Source organism: Bombus flavifrons, chromosome 1, assembly GCF_040668555.2.
Source record: "Bombus flavifrons isolate JBK064 chromosome 1, iyBomFlav1_principal, whole genome shotgun sequence".
NCBI classification, from domain to species: Eukaryota; Metazoa; Arthropoda; class Insecta; order Hymenoptera; family Apidae; genus Bombus; species Bombus flavifrons.
This window is the reverse complement of record NC_138442.1, coordinates 1285711-1308874: the sequence shown is the minus strand read 5'-3', so window position 1 is coordinate 1308874 and position 23164 is coordinate 1285711. Positions and strand designations below refer to the sequence as shown.

Here is a 23164-nt window from a genome sequence, read left to right as displayed (position 1 = left end):
CTCGAGACGATATTAAAAAGATTCATGACGTGTTCGTAATATATATTCCTAGAAGACACACCCTATTGAATCTTCATCACAATAAACAAATTGAATTGTTTCTTAAAATCACACTGACTAAGTTAGCTGGGACTGGGATTCGTGATCAAAGATTTGCGAGTTGATTTTTCCCAGTCGATTTTCGGCTGGCACTTCTGCTATTCGATTCATTCGTAGTTACACAATGCTTATTTCAGTACGGTGCGATGATTCGGAATTCACCTAAAATTGATTCCACAAAAGTTCATTGTACTAAAAACAGTCGCTAATAATTTCGGCAGTTGACGCGACTCAAAATGATTAAGAACGAAGAAACGAACGAAGGAACGAACGAACGAAGGAACGAACGAACGAAGGAACGAACGAACGAAGGAACGAACGAACGAAGGAACGAACGAACGAAAGAACGAACGAACGAAGGAACGAACAAACGAACGAACGAAGGAACGAACGAACGAACGAACGAAGGAACGAACGAAGGAACGAAATTGTTTCTTATACAGGATGCGTCATGAGAAACGAACGATTTTTAAATAAACATTCCTTCGTTAATTTTTAGCGTAAAATTAATTTATTGTTACGAAATGATACACATGCCATACAGAATGTTATTACATGCCATTTTAGAATAGAACTCTAATTTTAAACATTAAGCTTTAAATTTTAGAAGAACAGCCATTGAGGCCCTGCCTGTATAAACGGTGGTCCCACCTTGTTGAAATCGCATATTTTGTTTGTTAATCCTTCACCTCTGCAGTTCTGGTTTCAAGAAATTGTTGGCCATATTGATTGAGCCGAGTTTACGATCGTGGCGATTCCGTTTTTCTCAAAAAAAGTACGAGCCAATGTTGCCAAATCCACCAATAGCACACCAAACCGTCACTTTTGGGTGGTACAACGGTGTTTCATTCACTTCACAGGGATTTTGTGGAGCCCACTACCGGAAGTTCTGTTTATTTACTGAATGTAAAATCTACTTCATCACTCATCATGATGGTCGCGTCCTCGCGTTCTTCGATAATTTCGAGCATTAGCTCGGCAGAGACTGAATGTTATTGATAATCCCTTTCCTATTTGCTCATTACTCAATTCAGCAGCATGTCACCGAGCAGAACAAGTTGGACTCCTTATGACGACTTCTCCCACTCTTTTCACGTTCTTCAGTGTCCTTGCAGTTGCTACAGGACCAGGTGGTTTCTTCTTCATTACTGTTCCTCTTGTTCGAAAAAATGTGACCCACTTCGAGATGGTATTGCGACTTGTGAATGTCCCCATAACGACCAATATTGAAACGACAATGAGAGTCGCTGAGTTTCAATAACCGACTCGCCACTTTTTGCGAAACTATCGTATACAAATCTCGATGCTTTAATGTCCATAGCGACATGATAACAAATGAAATAGCATGACCTGGCGCGTTATATGCCCTGCCCCACTCAAGCCCCTACCCCCCACTACCTGCTTCGTAATATTCATTTGAAAATCGTCCGTTTCCCGCGACGCACCCTGTACAAATAAGAGGGACATGTCCTGGAATAATATCCCTATGGCTAGACTGCGGATTTTTATGCATTTGTAATAAATTTAAAGGTGCAAAATTTCACAGGTCGCATATAGTACACAAAAATATACAAAATATTGAACGTGGAATATTTTTTATAATTCTTAGTGGATGAAATAACTTTCTATGTAGATCCCATTTCTTTAATTTTGTTCACGTGAATATCAAATTGCATAAACATCTGCAATTGACCTATAGCAACGAAAACATAACAACGTCTAACCAAGCGCCAGCATTGTTAATAAAAAATCAAACGTCATCGTTAATATATAAAGGAAAGAGAAACATTGTCGACCCATTAGACACAATTGATTTGCCAACTACTAGAGATAAAACAAAAAGACATATTTACAAACCATATACCAACAAATTTATTCATAACTATAATAAAAAAAGACATTCGCTACCAAACGCAAGCAAGAAGAATTAACCCCTTGAACCATCAAAAGCCTCAATTTAGATCTTGCTGACTCTGCAAAGAATCAAAAGTGTAGACACAAACATAAGGCCAAATCCTTGGAACTCAATAGCAGATATAGGCACTACAATAAAATCTAAGCAGATGCCTTAAAAATGTTATGATCGCACTATCTACACAAACTTCATGAGTGTAATTCAAAGATTGCCAAATTCAGTCAAAAGAAACAAAAATGATATCATCAAAAATATATTTACAATTTATTCCTAGCTTGTTAATATGAACAAAAATATACCATTATCTGGGTATTCTCCCACCAAGGAACTATCGGCAATGAAAAAGCAGACACTAACTCTAAAGAAACAATTCATTCCTCCAAATGAAGCTGAGGTCCCTATCGCTTATTAGGGATTCGTAAACTATGCAGAATTCAATATCAGAGAAGAATATAAGCGGTTGTGGATCGCATCTAACAGAATAAGAATCCATAGCACAGTCAAGGATTTTTATCAACAAATCCTGAACTGCAACGTGAACAAGCAAGAGAAAATACTGTCTGGTCTGAGGACACAAGACAGACTAGAATCACGCATAAACACTTACTCAAAAGCGGAACTATCCTGTTACAGCTATCATACCCCATTCATCTCCGTAACAGTATACTATCTCCTATACGAATAAGGAAGGTTTGAACTGCAAAGGTGGCAACACGAGATTAATCCGGACAGTGTTATGATCATCCACAAACATACAAAAAATACCATTGAATCCCTGATCGACTCAAATTTATATTATAAAATATGAACGCCAAACACACAAGATCCAGTCGCTAATGGCATGGCTGTTGTGTTGATGCGATGTTAAATCTTTATATAAAATGAAAATCTCAAAATGAGTTTAATTAGGGTTCATAGATACTGTTTCATTCTGCGCTATGAGGGTAGTTTTACCTTTCATAGACTGAGTCGATGATAAATTTCTGAAATAGTCGTTATATATAACGTAATATGATATATTATGTATTGCTTAAACAGATCTCCAGATTCGTAATTCCCTTTCGCACATGTAATACAAAAGATTAATAATTATAACCAATAAAATAGAAAGAACATTTTACGTATTATACGTATTTATCTTCAAAATGCAACATAAAATCATATGTTTCAATCTTATTTGAATTATTATTACATTTTTATAGTCATCATCTAAAAATAATTTTTAAATTTATATTAGTTCACAATCTTGTATATTCTATCGCAATATATTCTAATGTGGTTTAATAAATTAATATTTCTGTGCATTTTAATAAGTAATAGTGGTATCTAATATATCGAGCCGAATGATGATGAAACATATTTCTAGATATTACAACAAATGGCGATACGATTTAATAATCTAAATCTTAAAATACATATAGTGGAACGTATTTAAAATAAATGTGTGTAAAAGCACATAAATTGTCAACTATTTAGTATATAAACTACATCCATAATAATTAAGATAATGGAAAATACGAAAAGCAATAATTAACAAGCTCATTTATTCATCGTCTGTTGTGAGCAATTCGTGAGAATAAAGCATACTAGAGCGTACTTGTAAGGAATGAATCAATAGAATCTGAGACAACTACATCGAACTGATATTTTATATTTATACCGGTGAATTTCATGTTGAAAGTTGTACCGTATAGTTTGACGGCACTGAGATAGCTAGAACCGAGATTTGTTAAACAAACTTTCCCACGCAAGATGACGCATGGGAGGAAACAGACGAGCAGCAACGAACTTTTTTATGTCGGAAAGGAGATAACCACTGTAACGTGCAAATGTCTGCACTGGAATAATCTAGATACGCGAGTCGTACCGCCATTCATAAAAGAGACGCTTCAAATCCTCCAAATAGAAAAATGCTCAAATAAATCAAAATAAATATAGTAACTTATATATGACTTTTTAATCTTTCTCAGATTGATATTGGATTCTCATAAATTTATTTATATCGAAAATTTGATATTTTGAAATAATTTTTATAAAGTTGATGTTCAATCATAAGTCTTATAGATACACAAACGAATTTTAACCCTTCGGAGCTGTAACAAAATGACAAAGAATTCAGCATTAACGATTTAGAAAATAATTATCTTTTTGTTTTCAAAATTTCCTGCCCTTTTAATATATCAGATACAAAAAATGTTTAAGCATTTGTTGAAAATATAATAGTAAATGGTGCATTGTTATTTATGTAAGTCACCTAACACCTTGTACGATCGATTATAGATTTTCAAGATATAAATAGAAGTACTACGTATTATTACTGCATATTATTGTTTATATAAAATTTGTAAATTCCACAAATTTTTAGTGTCAGATGGTATATCTCCTTTTGTTTATACAATGAACATTTTAATAAATTTGATCAATGTTAGTATTCTTACTCTCTTAGATCCAAGCCTATGATATAATACTAAATGTAATTTTGTAGAATATAATTTACTAAAAATATGCATACCTTGTATTTACGTTATTCTCGCGTGGATACACGTGTTGCATAAAACATTTCAATATAAATGTTATTATCTCATTATATTATTTGCGTTTTCATTTCATCGTTGCATCCTTAAATCATTTTCATTCACAATATTAACCTTCATAAATGTATTTCCATATAGCATATAATTTCCGCACTTCGATTGATATTTCCAGCTGTTTTATAATTCAACGATAAAAATTGGCTCACAAGCGTGTTTCAGATTTCTTGCTCAGTATGTTTATTATGTTTATGCATCTCGTTGAATGCAAGTTTACATTTCACTCGTGTTGTGCTGTCATTCACGACGAGTATCGTGAAACATAAACACCACTATACATACTGATATACGAGTTTTACGTTTTATTTTTAGTCAGATCGTTTTAAGCTTATCTCTGCTTGAAAGTGTTAACGTTGTTCAATTATATATTCACGAAGCAGCTGAAAACTTTAGTGGTCTTCATAGAACTGACGTAATTAAACGTATATACATACATACTTTGTACTTAAATGCAAAGTTTACCCCAATCGTGTTTTATACTTTATCAAATTACTCTTATAATTCTTTCATTCTTCTAAATCTTACCAATTCGCAAATATCACGGCTATATCGAATCTTCGATTACTCCACATTAAAGTTCTACAGAAAAAGGTCAACTTTTCGTTAAACTACTTTTTAATTTTTATAAAGCATTAGGAGTATGGAATGTGAAAATTAAAAATTTTTATGCAATTAATTTAATTTTTAAATCATAAAATTAATATTTTAATAGGAAATTTTTGTTTGAGAGTGTATAGGTAATTTTAATTTATGATTAATTTGTATTAAGGAAATATATATAATAGATATAATATATATAATTAAATTATTTTTATTTGTAAATATTACAACTGTGAACATGTTTGAACATAAGCAATATTTTTCAAACGTTATGAAACTTAAGTAATAATTTGATCTCAACCATTAGTAATCTACTATAATGATTAATGCGATTGTAAACAATTAATTAACAACGAAAAAATACATGAAGCAACAAAATGAAGAAATATTTACTGTTACATGAAATAATAAAATAAAGTTAATTAAAAGAAGCATTTGATTTAACTGATGTCTGTGGATCGTCAAATATTGCGACGTTTTTGGAATTTTAATAAGTAATTATTGTAGAAGTGGTTATCAATTTTAATGGCTCTGCTTATTAACTTGTTACGAATTACCTTTTGGAGTTACGTGTCGCAGTTATCGTATATCTGAGAACATCTATACGCGATATGTATAACGAGTTAAACTCGACTTCAAACTTTGATAATTACGCACATATAGGAAATATTACACTATCGTAATATTTCAACGTAATATTTTGCGATGTACCATTACATTCATTGCTACGTGATTATAAAGACATCATTAAAAACGATAAACAGGAACTATTATGAAATAAATATTTACACGCATAATATTATAATATTTTTGTAATAGAAATTCTAATATTTTGTGCAACAAAATGTATTAATTACTACATAATTTTTTATTCTGTTTTCGTAATTTTTCTTACGTGTATGGAGACATTGTAAGTTTGATTAATATTTGTTCCTTGGGTACATTATAAAAAATGCTCATTTTTCAACTATGTATACTATAATATAAATAAATGATAAATAATGATATTGATACAGAAATATTATCTTTACAATATTTTCTAAAACTACGTGACTTATCAATTAATGTATATTTTTTAATTCGGACTATCCCAAAATTCTATTAACTTTTTTCAGTATTAAGCATAGTGAATATCTTATAATTACAAATGGATTGTTATAAAAATTCGAAATCTTACAATTAAAAAAAATAAGGAGAACATTTTTATGTTTTTAATTTCTAAACGATTATTTTTAATTCGATAATTATAATCCCAATCTAACCACAGCAGTTAATATTTATTATAATACTTTAAAAACTGCCGCTTCATCATTTTATATCTTTTCAAACACACCTATTTTTAAGCGTATCCATTTTTCCCATTCAACCAACATTAATTATGACTCATAGGTAGTAATCACTTCAAATTTTTTATTTGATCAATTGATTGTTTAATTCTTATTATTATACGAAATCGCCAAAATAAAATTATTGTTCAATTACTGAAATCGTCAGTCGACAATTATTAACTTGCAATTTTGAAATTTCATTAAAATTCAGTTTGATGTATACAAATGTTTAAGTACTATTTATACTATTATATTATTATTTATATTTTATTTATATGTATATTTTCATATATTTATATATTATTATATATTATTTATACTCGTTATACTATTTAAGTACTATGTTAAATACCACGCTTATATGATATGTACTGTATGTACACAAACCCATGTCTCACTTCATGTTTACATGTAACATTAGAGTAATAAAAGTACACCGATCATAATTCAGTTGTTAAGTCTGTTCGTTTCTTATTTATTTGAAAATATTTGAAATGATAGGGATAATTATGTATTCTTAAATATTAATTGTGCGAAAGAATTAACAATTAAATGCCTATTTTAATTATCAGTTGGGATCATATATTGTTAATAGCGATTGATAATGAAGTACTGCGAGTGCAATCTCCCAACAACGCTGAACATAATATTCTGTGAGAGTATTCTATAAAATGTATTAATCTTATTATGACCTTCGAATTTGTATCTTCCAAAAAAATAAAAAAACATCACTGGCTTTGAACGTGACTCAAAGACAATAGGATTAATATCTTACAACGAAATTATACTTTAACTTTAATCAATCTAAATAAAATTATCAACACCAATATAATATTCCACCAAACATGAAACAACAAATTGAAAGAAAATATACCCAAATGTACCGAGTAAAGGACAAAGATATTTATCAACAGACGATAGAAACAGCAGCGAGGTCTTTGACTCTAATTCTAATAACGATTCCTATGTCGAAACTGACCTATCTCTCGCTCAAACAATATTATTCTAAATCATCGGGTACCAAGCCGATCTCGCAAGATTTTGGACGATTAAAGGAGAGTATCAAAGGCGAAAGACGACTCTTCTCGCGGGAGCTGATGATCTCGCGCTTTCGAGCGAATGTATGACACAGTGTGTAGAATGTTGCTCGCACACGGACCTGGCGGGGGAATCAGCTAGCTGGCAGGGGAATAATAACGAGCCGGACGACACGGAGCGAAGTCAGAGAGCGGACGAGGCTTTATAAATCTCGAGGATGTTCGCCGGTGCCGAACCAGTGACACCTCGACTGCGATCGATCGTACTGGTACTGCCGATTCGACGAATTCGCACGATATCCACGTGCTCGTCGCGAACCGATTCGCGAGTGTTCAGTTTCGTCAACATACGGCACACAAAGTTTTCCAAGAAGCTTAATACATGTTATAGAGTGCTTGAAAAAAAAAGTATATAAACCAAGAACGTGCAACAGAGAAAATCTTGTGGATACGACTAGTTTCGATCAGAAGAGTATCAGCGAGGATCGATCTGTCTCGAGAAGCTACTTCGTCGTAAACGTAAGTGATCGATTTTGTAGAATATCTTCTTAGAATAAGGAATATTTGATTTTACTTAGAACTTTGCTAGTGTCATTTAGATGATTTAAAAAAAAAACTTGATTAATGAATGGAGGGCATACGGGAAAAATATGATATATCCATTCTTGTTAACTTTTTAACTTGTATATCACTTGTGACGACTAAGAAAGAGTATTTTAAACATGAGATACTTGGAGAAATGAGTAACTTGATAGATTCGAAGATATGAATCATTGAAAATAGATAACGATAATTTTCAATACGAAAATAGATAACGATAATTTTTAATGCGAAAATAGATAACCATAATTTTCCATACATAAAATAGATAACAGAAGATTTCTATAATTTTTTTAATATGACTGAAATCTATTAGGGCATAGAATCTCATTATAAAAATATGTATATTCTATCTTAAAAACTATGATTAGTATTTTTTCAAACTTGAATGTATAAGTGTCTATACTATTATATTGTTGCGTTTATTGTTGAATGGAAAATGTGGTTTGAAAAGCTCAATGAAATAGCATTTAAGAAAAGAATCGTTTTACCCACTAAATATTATAGTGTATAATAGTATAGTTCTATATTTCACAATATTTCTTTCACTTTATAAATATCCGCAGTTTAGTAATAAATGTTAGTATCGGAGACTGTCCTGTCAGATCATGTTTAATATCTTCTTTCATTAGTTTCATGGTGAATTAAATGTTTTTACTGAAATGTTGGATGTATTATGTAAATTTGGAGAATGAATATCCAGTCATTTTATATATACTTTCAAACAATCAATATGTTCTATTTAGAATGTACTAGATAATGAATTCATATTAAGTTACGAAGATATAATAGTTTTAAATGGCCATGGAGAGTGTTTTATTTAGAATTCGATACATAATGAGGTAATATGAAATTAAGATATAATAACTCTTAATGAAATATATAAATAAAATTTACTTATATTTTATTTATCTTTCATTTATGTTTTAGTATACTTCGCACTGATTAGAATTTATACTTAAAATATCATAGATCCTTAAGAAGTATTGATTGTACTATGAAATTTTGCGCGTAGAATATTTTACAAACATACTAGAGATATCAAGTCATTGAGTATCAAAGTCTTAAGCTTAGAGCTAAGAGTACCGATATAAGTTAGAAATAAACAAAAATAATCAATTGTATCTAATGTACGGTTACGTACATTTCATAGTGTGTATATGATATTTCGTTTACAAAAACAAAAAAAGAATAATGCCAGGAAATCACATAATTCGTGAAAGATGATGCAACATTCGTGAGATAGTCAGTAGATATATCAGTAAGTATAATATTTACTTAGAAGGTTATTTGTAGTTTCATTAATGGTTCCATTCATCTATCGTTTTATTGAATAGAAATGATAGTATACTATCGTATATTTATCGATAAGTTGAGAACATTTCATAGATATAAATACTTCTTTCATTTATTTTTGTTCGATATCATTTTACACAGATTAATATTAGATTCGTTAAATCATCCGCAATTATTATATTTACCAATAAGTATAATTATTCGCAAGTTTTGGAACTTTAAAGGAAAATAGATATTTTCCTGTGTTTTATTCCAAATATAACGAAATATATATAACGAAATATAACGAAATATAACGAAAATATACTTAAGAGGAATACATATCAGGACATAGAGTTAAGTTATACACTTGAAAGGTAATTTACTAGAGTGATTTTATTTGGAAATATTGAATAAGTCTGTCATACATTCTTTGTATATATTAAGATAATTATATTAAAATTATAAATATAGGCTAATGAATAATAGTTGTAATTGTAATTTGGAAATCTTCTTTTTATGTTATTTTGTATTCTGCTAAAAAATTCTCTTTCTAAATTATTTCATTAAAACGAGCTATTTTCACACATATGTACATATATAAAATCCTTATCTTTAAAATAGTACAATCTTATTTTGTTGAAAATTTTCTTGCAAAACAATTCCAAAAGGAGTTAATGAAATCTGTTAGTAACTCTATTATGTCATTCATTACTTCTGCAATCTTACTTAAGTGATAAAAAAATTAACCGCTGAATATAAAATATTCATTAATGTCAGTATCAATCATGCATATGTAAATGAAATCTTTTCCGGTTAGTTAGTGTCCATAGCTTCCATAATTTCTATAGCTTTAAAATAGTAGTTTCAAAGTTTTCAAGGAAACATAAATGATTTATTTATATATAACTACTCTTCGTTTCTAAGTTCTTGATTATAGAGTTAATGACACTTGGAAAAACTATATTAATTGCTTGTGCCATTTTGAGAAATTTATGTTATGTAAGTATCGTGAAATTCAAGACTTAAATTGCTTGGTATTTCAAATATTATTTCAGTATGTCATCGGCGAAATAAATTTAAAAAAGTAATAACAATACAGGCATAGACATTTTCCCTAGTTATATACTGTTTTATTTTTTTCAAATTTATTTTTTAAACTTTTCCAAAGAACGCCTTCATAATAGAATAGTGCATAGATTATTTTGTATGAATTAAGACGATATATAACTCGCAAAAGTATTGAAAAGGAATGTTATTGATAATTTTCGTGACTTCATCTATTACAACACATTTAAATGAATATAAACAATTTTGTTTTTTAAAAAGAAATATACGTGCGATTGTAATGCATGTATAATCTTGTAGTTACTGTACAGGAACGTAACTTTCTTTTAAGCTAAGCTACAAAGAAAGATACATAAAAACATCCTAAATTAATTGACAATAGCAATTTTTGACAATATGAATTTTGTAATATATTCTTTCAATTCACATAAAAAAGTTTATACAAAATCAATTAGGTAATATTCGTTGTTAATTACTTAAATAATTCAAGAAATTCTTGATCTAAATTATATAACATATTTTCAATTTATTACGAAATATGGACTGATTACAATTAATTTGAGGAAGTTGGGTCAATCTAAAAGGAAACATATAATTAAATATCAGTTGTTCGACTGCTGTTAAGAATCATTAATGGGATTTCAGTCTAACGACATATTGCTTAATTATTACCTCTTTTTGTGTCAGAAGAGCAATATGAGTCACCTAATTAGAACGCATCATATTTTTTGTTAGGTAAAAGAATTATACCAGACTTTACTCTGTCGTTATTATAATCAGAATAATTATGATATATTTGCGAAGTGTACTTGTATAGTTTTCTCAGTGAAATGACTTTTTTTTTAAATTAAAATTTCTTATATTTTGCGTGTGGAAAATACCATAATAAAATAATAAACGTGGAGTTCAATTTTTCTAGTATGTTGGAAAAACATTTATATTTATTTTATAATTTATATGTAAAATATAAGTATATAAATTATAGTTTACATTCAAAATATTTAAAAAATTAAAGAAAAAAAGTTAAACATGTGTAAATAGCATTTGACATAGTAAAATATACAATAATATACATTCTTATCAATAAGTCACAGAAATTCCCGTTTAATTAAAATTAGCAAGTCTTGCTAATTTGAAACCTTAAACTGTAATTAAATCTTTAGAATATGGTATAATTTAATTTTTCTAACAATACACTCGGTTAATCAGAATCAATTTCATTTGATAATTGCAATACTCATTTATGCTTATTTTAGGTGTATATAAATAACTGTAAATAACTGTAAATAAATGTACTCTGACTTATATTCCGCATGTGTCACTAATAAAGTATACAAGAAAAATGACTCGTACTTGTATTACGTGATTGCAATGCTTATACATCTCAAATACAGCACGTGTTTCGTTAATATACAGCAGTATATGAGACAGAAAAGAAAGAATATTCTTAAATAAAATATAGTTTCATTGTAAAGAAAAATATCTGAGTCTGCATGTGTAATATGTAATTAAGTTTTCCTTCTATAATATTTTTGTATTTTTAAACAAGTTAAGTAGACAATTTGGGCAACTAAAAACTAAATTAAATTCTAATTAATTCTGTGTGTACTCGATTTTATTAAAAGTACATAATGAAATTATTTTACTAATCATGTACACTAATTTGAACGTAAATTAAAAATCATAAAATTTTGGAAATTATAATAGATTTCAGAATGCAAAAATAAATCTTTTTGAAAATTATTTGTTAGTAATAATATAGGTAATGATGATTCGACCAACCATAAATATATTAAATAATAAAAATATTCCAAATATATATACAGCGTAATACAAAAACTCACAAAATACAGGACAGAAATAAATTTTCTTTAAATCGAAAATTTTCTCTCAGGAATTCTCTAAAAATATTTATTCAATTCTTAAGTCCTTGATTTATTTCGTTTCTATTTCGTAAATTGAAAAAAGTACTTGATTCAAGAGTGAAAACAAATAATACTTGCCAATTTCGGAAACACCTAGAATTCTTGGTGTGGTACATTTTAACGAAGAATACCATTTCACCACAAACATTCTTTCGGATCATGCTGAAAGCGTTGGAATTGCAGAGAACGAGCTTCGAGAGAGGATTTTAATCGGAGGTAACTGATTGCTGGAAGCTGCTGTTAATCAACATTTTATTCCTACCGATTAGGTTTCCCATTATTTTAGGGTGCAACAGTGAAATGACCTCTTAAATATCTTGAATTTGTCTTGAAGTTTTATTTAAAACATATTGAATTTTATTTAATCTGTATTATTATAATATAATTCATTTAATTCTCTTTTATTCGATTTTGTCTGGTTGAGATTAATGTGAAAAAGTTTTTGCGATTTACATATATGTGGGATTTTCCGACATATATTGATGTATATATACAGGATCCGGTAGAATAACATGTAAAAACGTGCGTAATGTGATCCCTTGTGGAAAAGTAAGAAAAAAATGTAGGAAAAATCTTTTCATTCTCGGCTTAGTTTTTGGGAAAACCAAGTTTAAAATTTATCAAGTATACTTCAACATGACTAATTCCCTGATTGAACAGGATTAAATAATCGACGTTGGAATTCTTTCAAGAAGCTTTGTTTTCGAGAAAAATAAATTAAAAAATTTTGTTATATGCATGTACTAGAACGATTCTTAATTAAACAGGTATAAACTCTATTTTCTTGAAAATGAAGCCTTAAACGGAAAAATTTTATTGTACATTTTCGGTTTATTTTCACGTATAGAATTACTACGATTACTTAGATTTGTCCAGTCTGGAATTAGCCATGTTCAACTATACTTGATAAGTTTTCAACCTCGACTTTCTCGAAAGCTAAGCCAAGAATGAAGAAACTTCATTCTATATATTTTTCTTATTTTTCCACGAGGAATTATATCGTGCCCCTTTTTACGTGTTATTCGGCTAGATCCTGTATATGTATATATATGACCATTCAAAATCGACATGCTGCCGGCATTAACGTTACCCGATGTGCACCGCGAGGTCACATGAAGATGTTTCTCATAATGCTACGACTGAATGGAGCATCTGCTTCTTTATTATTCTCCGACGCAATAAATGACTCAAAATAAGAAGATTTTTCTCTCCTCCGCCCACTGTCAAATCAATTTACTAAATTATTATATGAGAGAAATCTCTCCATCCTATTCACGTAAGATATTGCGGTTGCATTGTAAATTTTCAGTAGCACCCATTAGCAAGATTCTAAAGCTAATTTCACTGTTAGTAGTTCTTTGTAGTTTACGTGATATCTTCTCTGTTTCTCGTTCCAAAAGTCGGAGATGTTATTGGAACCATCTGTTGCTCTCCAACTCGTGCTTCACACGTCCCCATAAATTTCCCTTTTACAGTCAGCTGTTCTGATACCCTTCTGCGCTACTGGCAACCTATTTACTAACCCATCAAGCTAGGTCAGATAGAATACCTCTACAGGAATCTTTTTCTTATGGTCGAAGTTATTTGCTCTTAATGCTGAAATATTTTCCTTCTCTAGATATCCGACGTGTCATTAAACTATTATTTGTGCAAATTCTTAGGTTGACCTCGTCTTTTTAACCAAGAATAATCCTAGATCGGTTCTAGATTTTTTCTATTTGCCTCCAGGTAGTTCGATACTGGTAATTAGATCTAAAAATTTACACCTATCGTTCGAAATTATATTACTTTTTCTTTCATTAATCAGGAAGTCTAAGGACTGCAGCAATTCTGTCGTCCTTGCGATATTCGTTTTACACGCCTCGTAATTGTCTAAGTAGACAATTGAACGGATTTTAGTAGTTTTGTAAAAATAAATGGACTTAACTTTAGACCGAAGGGTAGGCATGTGAATGGGGAAAATTTTCCTAGTCATTCGAATTTGAAATATCTCCGACTCTTCTTATATATTGTAATTATATAGTAAGCATTCTCCAGATCCATCGTACGCATGTAACAACCCAGGCTAATTACCTTTTCTGACAGTCGTATACCCTCCATTTCAAAATGATCGGCTCGGATGAAGTTATTTAATTTCTTTAGATTTAGAATAAAAAGAAACAAACCATATGGCTTTTGGTGTAGGAAGTGGCTGGATAAGAATTGATGTTTTGCTCGCTCTGCATAGTTCTATTACTCCTTTCATTAAAAGCGAATTAATAGTTTGTTGAAATGTTTCGTGGTCTAACTGACCTAGTGTACCTCGGGATACCTTTTTCTGGATAACCTCTATGTCAAACCTTACCTTATATCCCTAAACACAATTTAAAATAGAGTTATATGACATTATTTCCTGCCAATGGTTTACCAGCTTTTGTACTTGTTGTTATTTCTATACTCAGAGGTAGGATCACAATAATTATTATTTTATTGAATGGATAAATCTATCACACCGCTGTGAGCCAAAAAAACCTTTATTGCACGCGCTTACAAAAACTAGGGATAAAAACAAAAAAGCATCTTAAGCCAATCGATTAAAGCTATTGATTGTAACTAGGATTATCTTCTAGTTACTATTTCTTATAACTAACGCATCTGCATATGGATGGCGAGCACGAATTCACGTTGTCATTTTCAACAGTACTTATATTTAATTTCGCATCCGTTCTGATTTCTTTCGTTGTAGCTCTGGTATGGGGACATTTGATTTGTCAACTGAGTTTGATATTTGTTTCTGAATAATAATCTTGCTCTTGATTAAGATCGATGACGTGGGTCGTCCTGTGAGGGGTTCGCTTGATTGGGGAACAGTCTCCCTCACCGCAGCCTCATTGAATTTAAATCTTGCCTTGATGTCAGAGGTATCAGAAGCTTATTAGTGCTCGACTTCTTTATAGAGTTAGCCATTGTCTTTTTCTATCGATGTTTTTTGCTTCCCTTATTTTGTCTGATAGATTTTTTCTGAATAGAATTTACCTACTCCCGCTGTAATGAATGTGATTCTGGACTTCGTCTGCCTATAAATTATGTCCGTGACTAACTTCCAGCATCGCTTAACTTCCCAATTAGAAACATTGTGTATGCTTCTTCTCTTTTCGATTAAGGCAGACATGGCTCAGTCAATGGTAGTCATGACTGATGCTGTAATTGTTGTCTCTTGCTCAACTTCAAGGCGATCAATGGGTTAACTCTCAGCACTTCTAACCTCGCCAGACGTGGGTATTTCTCCGATAGAACCTCTTACTGGATTCCGTTTTGGCACCAGTATTTCCACCTATTGTGGATAGGGGCTGCCGTTTTGTATTAAACGTATTTCAGGCTAAAGAGCTTTTCCTTAGAATTTCTTCGAGCTCAGTGTCCAACGGTTCTTCTTCCGCGGTGTACCCATTGACTTTTTCGTTGTTTTGTACATTTTCCTTGTCATCTATAACACAGATATTCTTTTGTTTGAGACCTCAATATACGTCATGCGAGCGTATACTGTTCTGTATTATTGTATTTTATGTGGTAATCTATCTCTTAACGAAGAGGGCAGAAAAACCCCAAATTCTCTCTAGCCTGTACAGGTACGTAGGATACCGTTCTTTCTTCTTCCTTTTTGTACTCTTTTTGTGTACATACCAAATGTCACGCGAGTGCCTGTGTGGTCGTCAATGCAAACAGGGGAGCTCTGTACTGTTCTGTACGCAGGTCATGCGAGCGTTCGTGTAGAATTCTCCTTAAGAGGGAGGAGGTGGGCACTCAACGCTGCTCGAGAATCGGAACACGTCGTCCGGTCTTTTCCTTTTTTCGATGAATGCTATAAAGAATGTTCAGAATTTCGTAATACTTTCTTTGAGATTTTTTATTCGCACCTACTATGTCGATTTTCCCTTCTTCAGCCTCGCTGCCCTCTACATCGTAATCTTCAGCTGATTTGCTATCGTTGGTGGCGTCACGATCTGTATCCGACCTGTTACTTCGCTATTTTGTCTGTCGAATATCCATCCATTCCTGTCACTTTTTTAACTTTTTCCACAGGATCTCTACCTCCACACTTTTTGTTTTCTGATTAGCCGTAACTAAAAAGCTTCCGCATACAGGAAGGGAAAAAGGAATATCGCACTCTTATAAAAACTTGTCTGAAAGTATTGATTCCAACGCACAACGAAAGAATATGAAACAGATGCGTAACATCTACTCAAGCCGTATCAAATATAATTATATACAGGGTGGTTGGTAACTGGTGGTACAAGCGGAAAGGGGTGATTCTACGCGAAAAAGAAATCGAAAATATAGAATAAAATTGTTTTTTTAATTTTTTTTTTTTTTTAATTTTTCCATCGAGACAACTATCTACAGTGAGATTCGTTATAACGTACCGCACGCGTATCGAGCGAAAATTCAAAGTCGATTTTCTCGAAAACAAAGCCTCGAACGGAAAATTTTTATTCTATATTTTCGACTTCTTTTTTCGCATAGAATCACCCCCCTTCCGCTTGTACCACCAGTTACCAGCTACCCTGTATATGTACTACGATGGTTGCGGCTAACTTACTCATGCGTTGCCAATATTGGACCGGACAGTTAAGATTGTCGTTAAGATCGTTTGACTCTTGATTTTCGACTAACCATTTGTTCTGATTTGGAGATATATATTTGGAGATTATGGTGTTGGTGAAGGTTTTTGTGGTTTTGGCATTGATCATAACGACATTCTTTATATTGGGTGAATGCAAATTGCACAAAAGATCCGTTTGACCACAACGCGCGTGAAGTATGGAGTTCGTACATGTAGGAACATCTGTTTCGTTGGACAGTATTCCTACACGCCACGGCATCTTTGTTCACCGCATTAAAATTTGTAAAAGATATTGGATTTGGAAAGTTTGTAGCATTTTTAACAATTAATGTATTAAAAAAATTCGAAAGGAATTATTTACTGGAAATTCTTGTTAAAGTCTTCTGTGCAATTACGAAACGTTCAATTTGAAAAAAATAGTTGGTTATCGAGCTTCACATGTCGACGAAGAGGAGACACATAATGTTCGCCTGAACTACTTCATCCATCTCTTTCATTGAACATATTTCATTGGACATGATTCCATTATCACTTAATCTGATTCTTACCAGTTTTTTAATGACAACAAATTGAACACGTGAAAAATCTCCAAAATACTAAAAAGAATTAATTACTTTATAAAACGAAGCATTAATCGAAAAAGTGTTAATGAAGTAACGCAGAAATAACAAAAATGCACTGAAGAGAGAGATACATCAACAACAAAATCATTCAACAGTTCTATAAAAATAGTGCCTTGAAATTTTGTTTAAATCCAGCTATAAATTTTCCAAACATCCCAATATCATCTTCACTTCATTTATTGAATTACAAACCAATTTTCACACATATTCCACATGTGAACCAGCAGTCTCCCTTGAACTTCCCCAGCAAGGACACGTCTGGCGTTGCGTCACGTTTATTAAAAAAAAGGTACGCGAATCATAGTCAGCAATACCTCTGTAAGAAAGTACCTTTTCCTTCTTTCCTTCTCCAAAAACAATTTTTCAATCAATACATTCATTCTCGGTCTCAAAACTCGTTAAAATTTCAATCTCATTCGTTTACGAATAACAAAATTCAAGTAAGGCTGATTCGAAATCGAATTCCGCTGCAGACACATGCCCGATTTAACGGAAGCTTCGAAGGTGTATTTTGCATAAAATTGTACATAACGTATAGTATAATGGCATATTTGGTATAACAGATATAGCGAGGTAGTAAATTGAAGTATTAATTAGCGATATCGATTAGTGTAACTGCTATATCCATTTCACAAAAGCACCTTGAACTTTAAATGGCAAAAGTCATTAATGAATTAATATACACAAATTGTGCACAAATTTGTGTAATGTATACTATATATATTGTTTAAATATTTTTGTCGCCTCTGCGAAATTCATACTTGTATTAAATATCTTAAGATATTTATATAAACAATAGAAATTATAAGATGTTTAATACCAGTATGAATTTTGCAGAGGCGACAAAAATATTTAAACAGTCAATTATCCATTTTATTCTAAGTCTGAATATTCAATGGGATCGTCTCTAAACCTTGTTATATGTTTAAGATGGCTATCATGCTATTTACTAATCTTTTATTAAATATATGTTTACAGTAAATATCTCGTAACTTCGACATATATTTCCAAATTGGTTTCAAAGTTTATCAATATAGCCATGGCAGTCGTGCCTATTGTACTTGCTGCTAACTACAGCAATGTTAATAAATTTTCATAACGTTTCACATAATAAACATAATATATTCATAAGAGAGTTATAAAAATGTTCGGATCTATTGTATGTCTCAAATTATTATTTTGATTTTTGAAATATATAAATTTTAATAATGCGCCAATTTTATGACCTCAATATGTCTTTTCCACCAATCTGTTGTAATTCGCTATACACGTAGTTAAACTATGAAGAACAGATTGCGTTGTAGGCGAACGGTTGCCGCGAGTCTCATGGCGTCTGTTCGTTCCCAAAAGATTTGCAGCATGCAGGACAGGATTACGAGTGGAGAAAGCCCGGCACGAACGTGGCTGCCGTCGCATCGATCGTGGCAAATTGGATTGCCGCTAAAACGCTGGGGCTATCTTACGGTTTACGGGATATAGTGTTTAGTGCCACTGGGAGCGGTACAAAGTTCGGTAACGAGAGTGAATTTTGACGTTCCAGCGGTCCGGCGTGCATCTTCTCCGTCAGCGGAGGGAACTTAATTATTAGCCACGGAATATGGCACCGGTCGTTTATCGTGATTAACGAAAGTCATCGTGGCCTAACGAGACCACGGGAGACCTTGAATCACGTGTGCGTGAGTCAGTTGTGCTTACTGAACCGAATCAATTGTGAGTACCATTATGATATATAGTTTGTGGTAGAAATATAGCGAAATTGTGAAGTATACAAGGTATTACATAATTAATTCTTTCCGGCATGGTGGGAATATTATTCGAAATAAAAAATGGTATCCGGGCAGTTTCAAGAAGTTGGAATCAAACTTGAGAAGTATGCAGTACTCATCAAATCAAACAAATATGTCTTGATAGATATGGATGCAGATATCACTAGTTTCAGAGTTATAGGAGACGTTTTCATAAGAAAGGTATTGCATGTATACTTAGTACCTCTGTTTACAAAATATGCACGATGATTTCTATTAATTTTAGAACATACTTCGACATGTTTGTTCATAGAACCATCATCTATAAAAATAAATTGAGGAATAAGTTTACACGTACGCGAACTCCAAAATACTACATAAAATGATAAAATCTGATTAAACACCTGATTAAACTGATATTTTGTGTTCATCATTCAGAAAATAGTATTTGAGACGATACGAGAATGAGTGGAATACATAATTACTCTACTTGCTTGCTCACCGTAACCTGATTCGCTACAATCTTATTTGTAGATATAAAACTTTCAACCAATATACTTACGTGCTTATTCTTATTGTTCTTGGATCTATCAGAAGTAGTCAACTAGATCCATGCTCTTCTCAAATGCTTCTTTCAAAACGACAGAACAGTGCATATGTTTTTCAAAATGACTACTTTGTGTCTTTATATGTATACGTAAATAGCCGTCTTCCGTAGTACATTGTATTGACTTCATATACTAATAATGAGTATCAACAAACTCATTGTTATGTTAACAGCAGCTTTATTGATGTTTTTTATTTATTATCTATTTCCTAATAACTGACCTATGTGTATCAAAATTTTTATTTATGGACTCCTTTGACTTCATATGATATATTGTCTTGCGTGAGAGCTTAACTAATTAATTAATTAGCAAGCACTTCAGTCCATCACATCTCAATAATGAAGCTGAACTAATTTAATGTTTATATAACATTTTATCTTCAAAATAATCACTCAAATTTGCAAAGTTTGTTTGCATCGTTGTAGAATATCCTCGTAGAATAGTAGATATGTGGTATAGAATGGAGGAACCGATTGATCACCCAGGGTCGCGTGTAACATTGAGGATTAATTCTTACGAAAGTTCACCCTAGAGCACAAACTATGCTAGAGTACAAACTATTCAATATTCCTCCAGTATAAAAATTTGTTTCTAAAATTTATAACTTTCTTCAGAGTCGTATATATTTGTGACAAAATACAATATTGCACATTTTCTATTTAATAATTGGTTAATTTTGCAATTACTTTTTTCCGCAACGTTAGCAGTTTAAATCTTTTCACAGTGACATTTTTGTTTTTCTTGAAGATACAAGAGAGTGGAATTTGTTTGAACAGCGAATACACTTAATATAGATTTAAAATTATTATTTTTGCTAGTAGTATAAATGATTAATTTTAATAATTATTAATTAATAGAATTAATTTTATGTTTACTCTGCATGAGTATAATTTAGAATTTCAGAAATACTTTATTGGTAATATTGGTAATACTATATACACTATAATTAATGCAATTATTTTTCGGTAACATTTCATGATAGCAAGATTACGATGGAACTACAGGATGGATGAGTACATAAATCGGTTGAGCATTTAATTTTTATGCGCATTCAATAGGTAACAAGGCCGTATAATGTCACGCGACTATTCGCCTTATAAATGATCATTAAAATTGTCCTGACACGGATCGGAATTTATATCACCGGAACACTAATGCAATTAATCAATTCATTATACATACCGATCAAGCTTTGAGCAATTGATATCGCATATTACAATTCACAAAACATGACTCTGATAAAAATTCACATAGATAATTATGCACGATGTTCTTATTGATATTAAATTCATTCATTAAATTCATCTATCATGCGAAAAAGAATAAATTTCTTTGGCAAAGACATAATTGACTAATAATTAAAGTAAACTGCGTGAAATTCGTTTAACGTATTCATTGTTAACCAAACTTCTCATGAAATTTCAAATGTTATGTATTATTTTATCAACACGCACAAAAATATAGATGTAATCAAACAAAACCATAAATATTATGTACAAATAATAAATTTTCTACTAATAATTGGATCAATTCTGTCTCATGCAGTTATTTCACGTTTGTTACTTTCTAACAAATTACCATTCTATCAATTTATTATATATGAACGATTTTATTTTTTATGTAAATTTAGTTATTATGAAGTAAAAATCCATTTCAGTCTGCTCTTCTTTTTGTCGTTATGAGCTTAAATATTCCAAGTCCGTGACAATACTAATCTAACTTTTATTGAACGCGTTACGTCTAGAGGTGGCGTGAACTGTTACTTGTGAATCACAAGTGATTCGATCATGTTCGTTCCCAATTACCGTGATTTTTCACAGTGATTTCTGATTTTACTTGATCGCTTCTGATTGGAGGGCGTAACTCTTCTGCATGCATCACATAATCTGTATATTTTACATTAACGATGTCAAATGAATATTACGAATCTGAAATCGGGGGATAAGAATTAATATTTTACTCTTTAAGATGCTGATATAAGATAAAGAAAAGAAAATAGAATTATTTTTCATTTGCAGCATCGAATAAATTCACGTTATATGAAGAAAACGTTATATCCAAGTATTTTTATGCGAGCTATATTGAAGTGTTCTATAAGAAATAATTCAATCGAGATTACGAATTACGATCATAATGAGCAAATTTACTAAAGATAAACAAAACATAATCGCGGTCGTGAATGAAGAATCACTGCTAATTATTTTTTGCAATTGTGCCATTCTATCCTCAAAACATTTTCGCACAGAGTAAAACAGGAAAGAATAGTTATTTATATGCGTGATTTTTCGTTATAATTTTCTTCAAAAAATTTTCTTAAAATATTAAAGGTTTCGTGTATAGAAACAGGAACAGAATTCGGGCTTAAAACTCAAAGAAGATTCGTAGCAAGTTCGTTATTATGCATTTCTACCCAAATAATATCTATGGAAATTCTGCAAAATAAACATTTGATAGAATGTTTTGAAATATTTTTACAGCTAGAAATAAAAAATTTATTTGACTTCGTAATTCTCGGACACAAAGTCAATGACGTAAAATGCGGTGTTGTTAGAAGTTATTTCTACCAACAGAATGTAATTAATTTTTATTTATTTATTTATTTAAATTTTACAATTTGTCCAGTAGGACATTTGGTAAAATATTATAGCTTAGTGAATGTAATTAATTGGCCAAAAATGTTCGTGTAGGTAGGTAGCTGTTGTAACATAATCCGCATCAGAGACCAGGCCACACACCGCGGGCGAGATGGTAGCCAGATGTCTACACATCCTTGGCGCGTACCCTCAATAGTCTTAAGGACTCATCATGAGTCTTGGCATTTTTCATAGATAAGGTCCTTCAGACTAAACAAGTATCTTTTATTTTAAGTGCCCCTTTTACATTTATTGTTTACTACGGGTTGACACGGGAAAGTTAGTTTTTCTCACGTTCGGTATCTTCCGTTAGCAACTTTCTCTCGAGGGCTGCTAAAACCCTTCCTGGTCCACCAACCTTCTTATTATCCAACGGAAGCGTTGTCTACTGCCCTCACTTTCCTAACCAAAATTGTCATCAACAAATCCGATGGTCCCGTGTCCTTAGACACACCCACCTCTAGCTTTCCTTAAGCACAGTGTCGTCACTAAAACTCACTTATTCTCGATCCTTAGA

The 23164-nt window shown here is 31.5% G+C and overlaps 2 protein-coding genes across 4 annotated transcripts in view; one reads left to right on the top strand and one right to left on the bottom strand.

Moving 5' to 3' along the window:
• Positions 1 to 23164, bottom strand: part of LOC138184155 (uncharacterized) — a 358970-nt gene that overhangs the window by 121874 nt on the left and 213932 nt on the right. The gene's annotated exons all lie outside the window — the stretch shown is intronic.
• The window catches only part of LOC138183892 (golgin subfamily A member 6-like protein 25), a 143057-nt gene continuing 127660 nt past the window's right edge, over positions 7768 to 23164 (top strand). The window contains exon 1 of the mRNA XM_069121376.1: positions 7768 to 8089. The gene's annotated coding sequence lies outside the window, so the exon portion shown is untranslated. The remainder of the gene's footprint in view (positions 8090 to 23164) is intronic.